Source organism: Hoplias malabaricus, chromosome 3 (genome assembly GCF_029633855.1).
Source record: "Hoplias malabaricus isolate fHopMal1 chromosome 3, fHopMal1.hap1, whole genome shotgun sequence".
Lineage (NCBI taxonomy): Eukaryota > Metazoa > Chordata > Actinopteri > Characiformes > Erythrinidae > Hoplias > Hoplias malabaricus.
This window is the reverse complement of record NC_089802.1, coordinates 24,659,525-24,669,635: the sequence shown is the minus strand read 5'-3', so window position 1 is coordinate 24,669,635 and position 10,111 is coordinate 24,659,525. Positions and strand designations below refer to the sequence as shown.

The following is a 10,111-nucleotide window of genomic DNA, read 5'->3' as shown; positions in this document are numbered from 1 at the left end:
AGGAACAAGATTGTATTTAAAATTTACAGAATACTACTGTAATTGCATAATACAATGTTTTACTCTAAATATTTAAATGTACAGTAATATTTTCAGCAGAATTGCCAGCCATTTACTGCCTTTTTTCAGAAACAATACCTTTTTACAGAGGAACACTAATTACAAACAGTATCTAAATTACATTCAATTCTTTATATATACTGAACAATACCAGCACGTAATATTTTTGTATTAAGATTATAGTGTTACTATTAAATAAAAAAAAATCAAGTCTGCCAAGCATGAATTCTTTAAAAATACTATAACCATAACATACACAAAAGAAGTCCAAATCTACATTCAGAATTAAAATCAGTAACACGCTTTATTAAAACTGAATATATGCAAAATGTGGACAAATTTCAAGTACTACATAACATGTTCAAATCATTTATGTTTTTACTTGAACTTAATATTTTTGCCCCTTATGATATTTGCTTTTTTTTTCTAACCAAAAATACTTCACAATATCCAATTACATTATTGCCTTGATGAATTACAAGAAAGGTGCCCAAATCTTTATAGTAAAACATTACATTATATCACATGACTTTTGATCTTACCAGACAACACAAATAGTGACCATAAAACATCATGAAAAATGTAATAAAAAATATGTAATCTGGATTGCTAAAACTTTGTATTTCAAATATCATCAGTGAACCCAACATGTTATTGACTTTTGTGTTGAACATGACCCTTTAAATACAAACCGGATTCCAAAAAAGTTGGGACACTAAACAAATTGTGAATAAAAACTGAATGCAATGATTTGGAGGTGCCAACATCTAATATTTTATTCAGAATAGAACACAAATCACAGATCAAAAGTTTAAACTGAGATAATGTATCATTTTTAAGGGAAAAATATGTTGTTTCAAAATTTCATGGCATCAACAAATCCCAAAAAAGTTGGGACAAGGCCATTTTTTACCACTGTGTGGCATCCCCCCTTCTTCTTACAACACTCAAAAGATGTCTGGGGACAGAGGAGACCAGTTTTTCAAGTTTAGAAATAGGAATGCTCTCCCATTCATGTCTAATACAGGCCTCTTGGGCCTTCTTTGTCACACCTTCCTCTTTATGATGCGCCAAATGCTCTCTATAGGTGAAAGATCTGGACTGCAGGCTGGCCATTTCAGTACCCGGATCCTTCTCCTACGTAGCATTATCTTGTTGAAAAATGCAGGGTCTTCCCTGAAAGAGATGACGTCTAGATGGGAGCATATGTTTTGAACATATGTTTTGAACCTGAATATAGTTCTCTGCATTAATGGTGCCTTTTCAGACACGCAAGCTGCCCATGCCACAAGCACTCATGCAACCCCATACCATCAGTGATGCAGGCTTCTGAACGGAGCGTTGATAACAACTTGGGTTATCCTGTCCTCTCTGGTCCGGATGACATGGCGTCCCAGTGTTCCATAAAGAACTTCAAATCGTGACTCATCTGACCACAGAACAGTCTTCCATTTTGCCACACTCCATTTTAAAAGACCCCTGGCCCAGTGCAAATGTCTGAGCTTGTGGAGCTTGCTTAGAAATGGCTTCCTCTTTGCACTGTAGAGTTTCAGCTGGCAACGGCGGATGGCACGGTGGATTGTGTTCACTGACAATGCTTTCTGGAAGTATTCCTGAGCCCAATCTGTTATTTCCTTGACAGTGGCGTTCCTGTTTGAGGTGCAGTGATGTTTAAGGGCCCGGAGATCACAAGCATCCAGTAGAGCTTTACGGCCTTGACCCTTACGCACAGCAATTGTTCCAGATTCTCTGAATCTTTTGATGATGTTATGCACGGTTGATGATAACTTAAAAATCTTTGCTTTTTTACGCTGGGTAACACCATTATGTTATTGCTGCACAACAAACATCTTTCTGCGCAACAATGGTGGAATTGGTGATCCTCTTACCATCTTGGCTTCAGAGAGACACTGACACTCTGAGAAGCTCTTTTTATACCCAATCATGTTGTCAATTGACCTAATTATTGTTAATTGGTCTTCCAGCTGTTCGTTATATGCTCAATTTCCTCCTTTTTGCCACTTATTGCTACTTGTCCCAACTTTGTTGGGATTTGTTGACACTGTGAAATTTTGAATGAACATATATTTTTTTTAAATGTTACATTTACTCAGATTAAACTTTTGATCTGTCATCTATGTTCTATTAAAAATAAAATATTGACATTTGCCATCTCCACATCATTGCATTCAGTTTTTATTCACAATTTGTTTAGTGTCCCAACTTTTTTGGAATCCGGTTTGTAAATAAAATTTAATTCAAAGTCCATCAGTTTCTTTAAAGCAAGGATACACACGGATGCATGGTTCAGGACATCTTGGTTGCTCTCTACGTTGACCACCCCTGGGGATTTGTACCAATGAGGCGTCTATAAAAATAAAAAATCCACAGTTAGTAACATAGCATGTGGAAATAAAGGTACAAAAAAGTTGCAATAAAAATTTTGTACACAAGAGGATACAGTAAGGGGAAGATCAGATGACATCATGGGCAAGACAATTTTTATAACTAAACATAGCACAAAAATAAGGATATTTTTGTTTGGTAGATTATATCTTTGTTGTAACAATGTTTCTTGGCAATATATCTTATACTGTTGGAATCATGTTAATTTCCCTTTGAAATGGTGCCACATTTATAAGGAACATGCATTTGTGGGATGAGCAGTAGAAATGAGTATGTGGGTTGTGCCAATGAAACATTAGCCCAATCCTCTCTGCCGATGCCAAAGAGCTTATTCTGCCATTGACTCGTTTGGTGAGTTGTGACTGGCTGACTGAAGTTTGAAGAAACAAGACATATTGGCAATTTAACAATGTATTCTTTTAACAAATAGGAGCTTCAGTAGCGTGTGGAAGAACCATAAACAGCCCAGGACTTTCTCTTCATGATGGTCACCATCCTGGTTACACACTGCTGGTCACACATGTGGTTGTGTTGGTCACTGTGGCATGAACAGCATGCCTAAGCTGATCCCACAAGTGTTCATTGGGGTTGAGGTCAGGAGCTAGCAGGCCATTCCATCCTCTCCACTACCAAATTCTGGAGGTAGTCTCTGATAAACACCACTCTGTGGGGGCAAGTGTTGTCATTTTGGAGGATAGAGTTTGGTCCCAGACTGTAGAGATATGGGATTGCCACTGGTTGTAGAATTTCATCTCAATATCTTTTTCTGCATTGGGATTGCTTGCAATGACGATAAACCTCATTTTTCAAGTGAAGGAGATGCCACATCACACCATCACACAAAATAAGCTGTTTGGCACTGGCAGTGAGTATTTGACAAATTTTTCACTGGCGCAATCCACATACTCAGCTCTACTGCTCATCTCACAAAAGCATGTTTCTTACAAATGTAGCACCATTTAAAAGAGAAATTAACAGTAATGGTATAAGGTTTATTGGCAAGAAGCACTGTTACAACAAAGAAATAATCAACCAGACACAAATTTTCTTACTTTTTGTGCTATGTTTATTTTTCTGCAAGTAATCAGAGCAAATGAGTGAGGTAAAGGGTGAATTACATTAATAATTACAGTTAGATAATGCAGCATGTCCTATTTGGTGCTAAAAATAAACACTAATACTTTGACATTGTATTTTGTTATGGCTTTCATAATGTCATATCGTATCATATCTCCATTTCTTTTAGGCATATCGAGATATGAATTTTTGGTCATATCGCCCAGCCCTAGTTGTCGCTTGCTCACACTTTTTGTAGTGAAGACTGAGGATAGATATTAATACGAACTCAACAAAACCATTTTTTTCCAAAAGTACTGCAATTTCAATTTGATACCTGATCTAAAAGCCATGTATACTGATATGCTATGCAATATTTCAATGTATCATAGTAATCAGAAAATCCTGTATTTGACCTTTAATTTCACATATCAAAAGCACAAATTTCAACTGCATCAAATTATTCCCACAATGACCCTGATTAGAATTAAATGGTTGCAACAGATGAATGAATGACAGTAAACAGTAACTGCCCTTCATAATAATTTCATAAAGAATTATCCAACAGAAACGGGTCAAAATATTAAAAAGCAATTACCTTCAGATAATTTTAGAATTTTTTAATCCATTTTCATACATGGGGTTTCTGCATCAGTAAAGTTATCATATTTCAAGGTTTTTATATATAATACTACTTTTAATTACAGGTAAGATAACATGAAATAGAGGCTAGTTTAATTCAGAGAAGGAAGTAAACAAGTAGAGAGAGAGAAAGAAAGAAATTTCCTGTCGATATTGGAAATTGAAATTTTAGTACAAGGTGAATAGGGCTGCCTTTCCAGAAATTAATGGAGGCTTGAGCAAACATAGGTCACTTGTCCTTCCACTGTCAGCAAATATCTTGCATTGGTCAAAAATTCCACTGTAATTAATTCAAATGTTAAACTTTTGTCATTCTGGAGTATCTTGCAATTATATATACATACCCAGAATAAACATCTGAGGACTCACAAGCAGGTTAAGGGTTTCAAAATCAGCAACTGTGGCACTTGCCTAAATGATGAGAATATAAATTATTTTAAGTCTTCAACATTTACCATTGCAGTTTTCAATGACATGTCAAATTAAAACCTATATGATATAGCCTAGGTCTAGTTTCAGTTTTCCTGTTTTAATGATACCTGTAAATGTGAGCCTTAAATGCAGCCAACTTCCTGAAAGTCATGGCACGACGAGACTCTCCACATTTAAAACATATAGTACAGAGAAATAAGATGTCATTTCATATGCATTACAAAAACCAACACACTACATTTGTGATCACAGAACTGGTAGCCAACATTTAGTATTTAGACACTTTAAATGCAATACTCTTAAACTCTGATAAACAATTAAAATGTACACTCTATATAAACTAAATAACAAATATGGGAGTCTCAAATCAGATTTGGAATGGTATGGAGCCCCTAAAGGGACTGGGGGAAAAATTAAAAAAAGACTATTGATTTTGTGTTCCCTTGCAAATATTATTGCATTCCCTCGCAAATACATTGCGCTCCTTTGCAAATGTTTTATGATACACAATTGTCTTTGTTACGGAGCCCCTAAAGGGACTGGGGCAAAAAAGACTTTGGCGTTACCTCGCAAATACTTTGTGGGCTCCGTAGTACTGTGCTTGCTGTTGATTATGTGCTTGCTGTGCGTGTCAGGTGAACTATGGAGCAACTTGTTGAATTTTACTTTGATCTTGGACTGAAATATAAAGACATAGCATTTCTTCTCAACAGAGAACATAGATATGTTATTGGGGAGTGCCAACTGAAACGTTTGATGCTGTGTTGTTAATTGCTTAGCAAAGAGGATGAGAGAATTTAAAGTGCAAGCGCATGGACAAAGGTTACGTGAACAGTATAGAGATACAGACAATGAACACAGTTTCCAATCAGTGGGAGAGAAAGGAGAGTGAACACCTAAATAAATGTGTAGCTATTGGTAGTGTATTGGAGTAATGTGTGTGTGTGTGTGTGTGTAAAAGTCAGTCAGAAAAGGGTATCCTGTTTTTACTGCAGCTTTATTTGAAAAAAAAAAAAAAAAAAAAAAAAAAAACCTTTTCCAGATAAAAGGAAATGCATGGTGTAGTGACCGGCTCTAGTTCCACAGCCGTGTCTGGAGTCAGCGCGCTGAGCCACGTCTCTGTAAAAATTAGTCCGCAGTGTGCCCTGAGATCTCTGTGTGTTGCGCCTTACACCCTCCATCTTGTTATTGAATGACCGGATTTTTAAGAGTCTTTGCTTGTTAAGGTTTTTCGTTAACATTCTTAGCTTGACCCCTACCCCAGTCAATAACAATAAAAAAAACACAGCCTTCCACACTTTTTCTTTCTTTCATGAAGCAGCCTACATCTCATACACCTGTTACTATGGAAATACGGCGTTCTGACTAGAACTTTCAGGATGCTACATAACATATATAAACCTGTTGCTGACAACTTCTGATGTTAGGCAGTTCCTTACAGATGTATACAGATGTATTCCTTACAGACGTCGCACTGGCAACGAAACTGTGTGTTAGTAGAGATAAATAAATACATATATAATATCTGTTTCAAGTGGCTGGATTTCACTGGAAACTGCAGTGTCCTGATGTGTTGACTGAGCCACAAAGACAATTTTGTATCATAAAACATTTGCAAAGGAGCACAATGTATTTGCGAGGGAACGCAATTGTGTTTGCGAGGGAACGCAAAATCAATAGTCTTTTTTAAATTTTTTCCCCCAGTCCCTTTAGGGGCTCCGTAGAATGGAGCTCAAAATTCTGCAGCAAAATACAGTAGACTATAATTCTCAACACAGCACAAAGTAAAATCTATTTCACTCCCCCCATATTGTACCTCATTCACACCTGACACTCCAAATATATATTAGCTAATAATCTGGAATGGAGTTTGTCTGTAGCTAACATTACATGTTTACAATGTCTACAACATCTACGTTTACAATTCTCTGTTATAATGAACGTAGCTAATTTTACCAAACTGACCAATATCAATGACCAGAATCCCTGTCCATCTCTATGTTTATATTTCCCTCCGTTCTCTTCTTTAAAAAGCATTACTCTGCTAGCTAACTAAAACTCGAATAGTACCCGCAAGAAGCCCAAAACTGGACTTTGAGTTTACAATTGTTTGTACAGTTAAATTATCGTTCTCTACTACGCTAAATATAAATAAATAATGCTACGACTGACCCGTCCTTTCACCGGCAGCCTGTTTCAATGGAGCAGAACCCTCTCTTTGTTTTCTTCCCGCCTCTTCTCTCCTACCTTTCCCTCAGTCTCCTGCTTGTAAGCCGTCACAAAACTGGTGATGTCTCCGGCTTCAATCCCCTCCAATGGACTAATTTGAGGGGGGGAAACGCCAGTTGACGATATCTGCGACGATAAAACATTAACATTTTTTGGGAGCAAACAAGTGTGCAAATTCCACAGGAGTTATCTGGTTAAATGTTCGCGGCTATCATAACTAGCACCATCTATCTTGCTAAAAAGCAGTACCAAGACAATGTGGTTGGAAACGTTTAGAGCTGTATGATTAAAACATACATTTACTCATTACTTTTGTTCCAAAGTCCCTAAAGTACGACGGCGCTTGCAGCCTCTGAATACGTTTTGTCTCTTTCTCTCCGTCTCTGTTCTCGTCACCCCGCCCCCAGGGAACCGTTAGCCCCGTTCTCGCTAACCGCCCCACCCTCAACAAAATAATTTAAATAAAATAAAACAATATTAACGCAAATCATCATCATCATCATCATCATCTTTTAAGCTTGTCCATTTCAGGGTCGCGGTGTAACTAAATGAAAAAACACAATTCTTTCTCTTTTATTTGGACGAAAAGTATTCACTTGTCCTGTTCTGGTTTTGTTTTGTAGTGAGGCCTACAACTGACGTTACAAAAGTAAATTGTACCATTGCCCAAAGGGGGGGGGGGGTATTTTGGAACTAATGTAAATACGAATGTAATTTTGGAACTAAGCTATATTTATGTTGTCAAAACAATAAAATAAGTGATAAATAAATGGTGTAAATAAGTTACTCACCTTTAGATGCCATTTGCAGTCCTCAGCCTCCCCAGCTCACAATACAGTGAAATACTGTAAAGCTAGCTTCATTGCTGCTTCCAGTCTGTTACCCAAGATACATTACAATACACAGTAAAATACTGTATTCAAAAATACATTACAATACAGTAGCAAACTCGCTACAGCATTTATTTTTAGTGTGTTTTGTATTCTTAAGACGGCAAGCATATACCTGTCAAATGGCTTGAAAATGTTGGTAACCCACTGATGGTAGGCCACTGCTGGTCCACCATTGGACCGCTCAGATTATTGCCCACTTAAGAACATCTCAGTAGTTTTTGATCTCCTAAAACTAATTTTAAATGATTTTAATGATTTCTTATTCTATAATTTTACATTTTGGTTATGGTATCTCACAACTGAATTTTGTTATGTTATGTCAATATGGCATCAGAATAATGTTTTGAACACACTGCATTTTGGTTTCTTAACATTGCAGCTTGGGGCAGCACGATGGTGCTGCAGGTACTGTCGCTGTCACACAGCTCTAGGGTCCTGGAGCAGCAGGTGACTGTGAGTAGTTTGGTGTGTTTTTCCTGTGTCCACGGGGGTTTCCTCCAGGTGTTCAGGTTTCCTTCCAAGGTCCAAAAACACATGTTGTTAGGTGGATTGGTGACTCAAAAGTGTCCATAGGTGTGAATGTATGAGTGTGTGTCACCCTGCGAAGGACTGGCGACCCCTCCAGGGTGTGTTCCTGCCTTGCTCCCAGTGATTCCGAATAGGCTCAGGACCCACTGCGACCCTGAACTGGATTAGCGGTTACAGACAATGAATTAATTAATTAATTAATTTCAGTATGGTAGAGTATCAGAATGATGTTTGGAACTTTTTATAAAATTCAACTTGGGACTGCAACAGGTAGTGTCGCTGTCACACAAATCTAGGGTGCTGCAGCTGTAGGTTCGAACCCTTTTCCGCATGACTGTCTGTGATTAGTTGGGTGTGTTTTCCCTGTGTTCATGTGGGTTTTCTCCGGGTGTTCCAATTTACTCCCATGGTCCAAAAACACATGTTGGTAGCTCAGTTGGCTACTCAAAACTGTCCATAGGTATAAGTGTGTGAATGAGTGTGTGAGTGTGTGTCGCACTGTGAAGGAAAAGTGCCCCACTGATTGCAGGTAGGCTCCGGACCCACTGCAACCCTAAAGTGGATAAGCAGTTACATTTAATAAATGAATGAATGAATGAATGAATGTTGCATCTTAAACCAACTAAGTATATCCAACATTGTTAGAATGTCACATTGCGTTGACATTTAGATTATGATGTTTATCATACACTGGGTTTTGATTACCAATACCTAACAAATAAATGTAGGTATTTTACATCAAGATGACATTAAATTTGAAGTACTAAACCCCACGACCTAAAGCCAACAAAATATCAACGTCTATTGATGTTAGTCTAATGTTTACCAGGCGTTGGGTTTTGGTCACCCTATATTATAACTTAAAGTTGGCATTTTTTTATATCAACTTGACATCAGGATGTGACGTTTGGAAAATGTTGGATTTTGGTTACATAACATCACAACTTAAAATCAAACAAATTTTCAACGTCTATTGATGTTAGAATGGCAGGTTGAACTGACGTTAAAATTCAGACGTTTATCAGACGTTGGAATTTGGTCACCATACCTTACAACTTAATGTTGGTAATTTACATCAATTTGACATCAGGATGTGACGTTTGGAAGATGTTGGATTTTGGTTGCATAACATCACTACTTAAAACCAACAAATTATCAACGTCTATTGATGTTAGAATGGCAGGTTGAACTGATGTTAAAATTCAGACGTTAATCAGACGTTGGGATTTGGTCACCATACCTTACAGCTTAATGTTGGTAATGTACGTCAATTTGACATCAGGATGTAATGTTTGGAAGATGTTGGATTTTGGGTGCATAACATCACTACTTAAAACCAACAAATTATCAACGTCTATTGATGTTAGAATGGCAAGTTGAACTGACGTTAAAATTCAGACGTTTATCAGACGTTGGGATTTGGTCACCATACCTTACAGCTTAATGTTGGTAATTTACGTCAATTTGACATCAGGATGTGATGTTTGGAAGATGTTGGATTTTGGTTGCATAACATCACTACTTAAAACCAACAAATTATCAACATCTATTGATGTTAGAATGGCAAGTTGAACTGACGTTAAAATTCAGACGTTTATCAGACGTTGGGATTTGGTCACCATACCTTACAGCTTAATGTTGGTAATTTACGTCAATTTGACATCAGGATGTGACGTTTGGAAGATGTTGGATTTTGGTTACATAACATCACTACTTAAAACCAACAAATTATCAACGTCTATTGATGTTAGAATGGCAGGTTGAGCTGACTTTAAAATCCAGACGTTTATCAGACGTTGGGATTTGGTCACCATACCTTACAGCTTAATGTTGGTAATTTACATCAATTTGACATCAGGATGTGA

At 37.2% G+C, this 10,111-nt stretch overlaps 2 long non-coding RNA genes across 2 annotated transcripts; both read right to left on the bottom strand.

The window, feature by feature from the left end:
* Positions 1-974: 974 nt before the first annotated feature.
* On the bottom strand, positions 975-6,223 carry LOC136692368 (uncharacterized). The gene is made up of 3 exons (XR_010801938.1): positions 4,704-6,223; positions 4,509-4,575; positions 975-2,428 (listed from the first exon to the last, which is right to left on the bottom strand). It is a non-coding gene; the product is annotated as an uncharacterized lncRNA (long non-coding RNA).
* Positions 6,224-6,532: 309 nt separating this feature from the next.
* Positions 6,533-7,218, bottom strand: LOC136692369 (uncharacterized). The gene is made up of 2 exons (XR_010801939.1): positions 7,123-7,218; positions 6,533-6,951 (listed from the first exon to the last, which is right to left on the bottom strand). It is a non-coding gene; the product is annotated as an uncharacterized lncRNA (long non-coding RNA).
* Between the last annotated feature and the right edge of the window lie 2,893 nt (positions 7,219-10,111).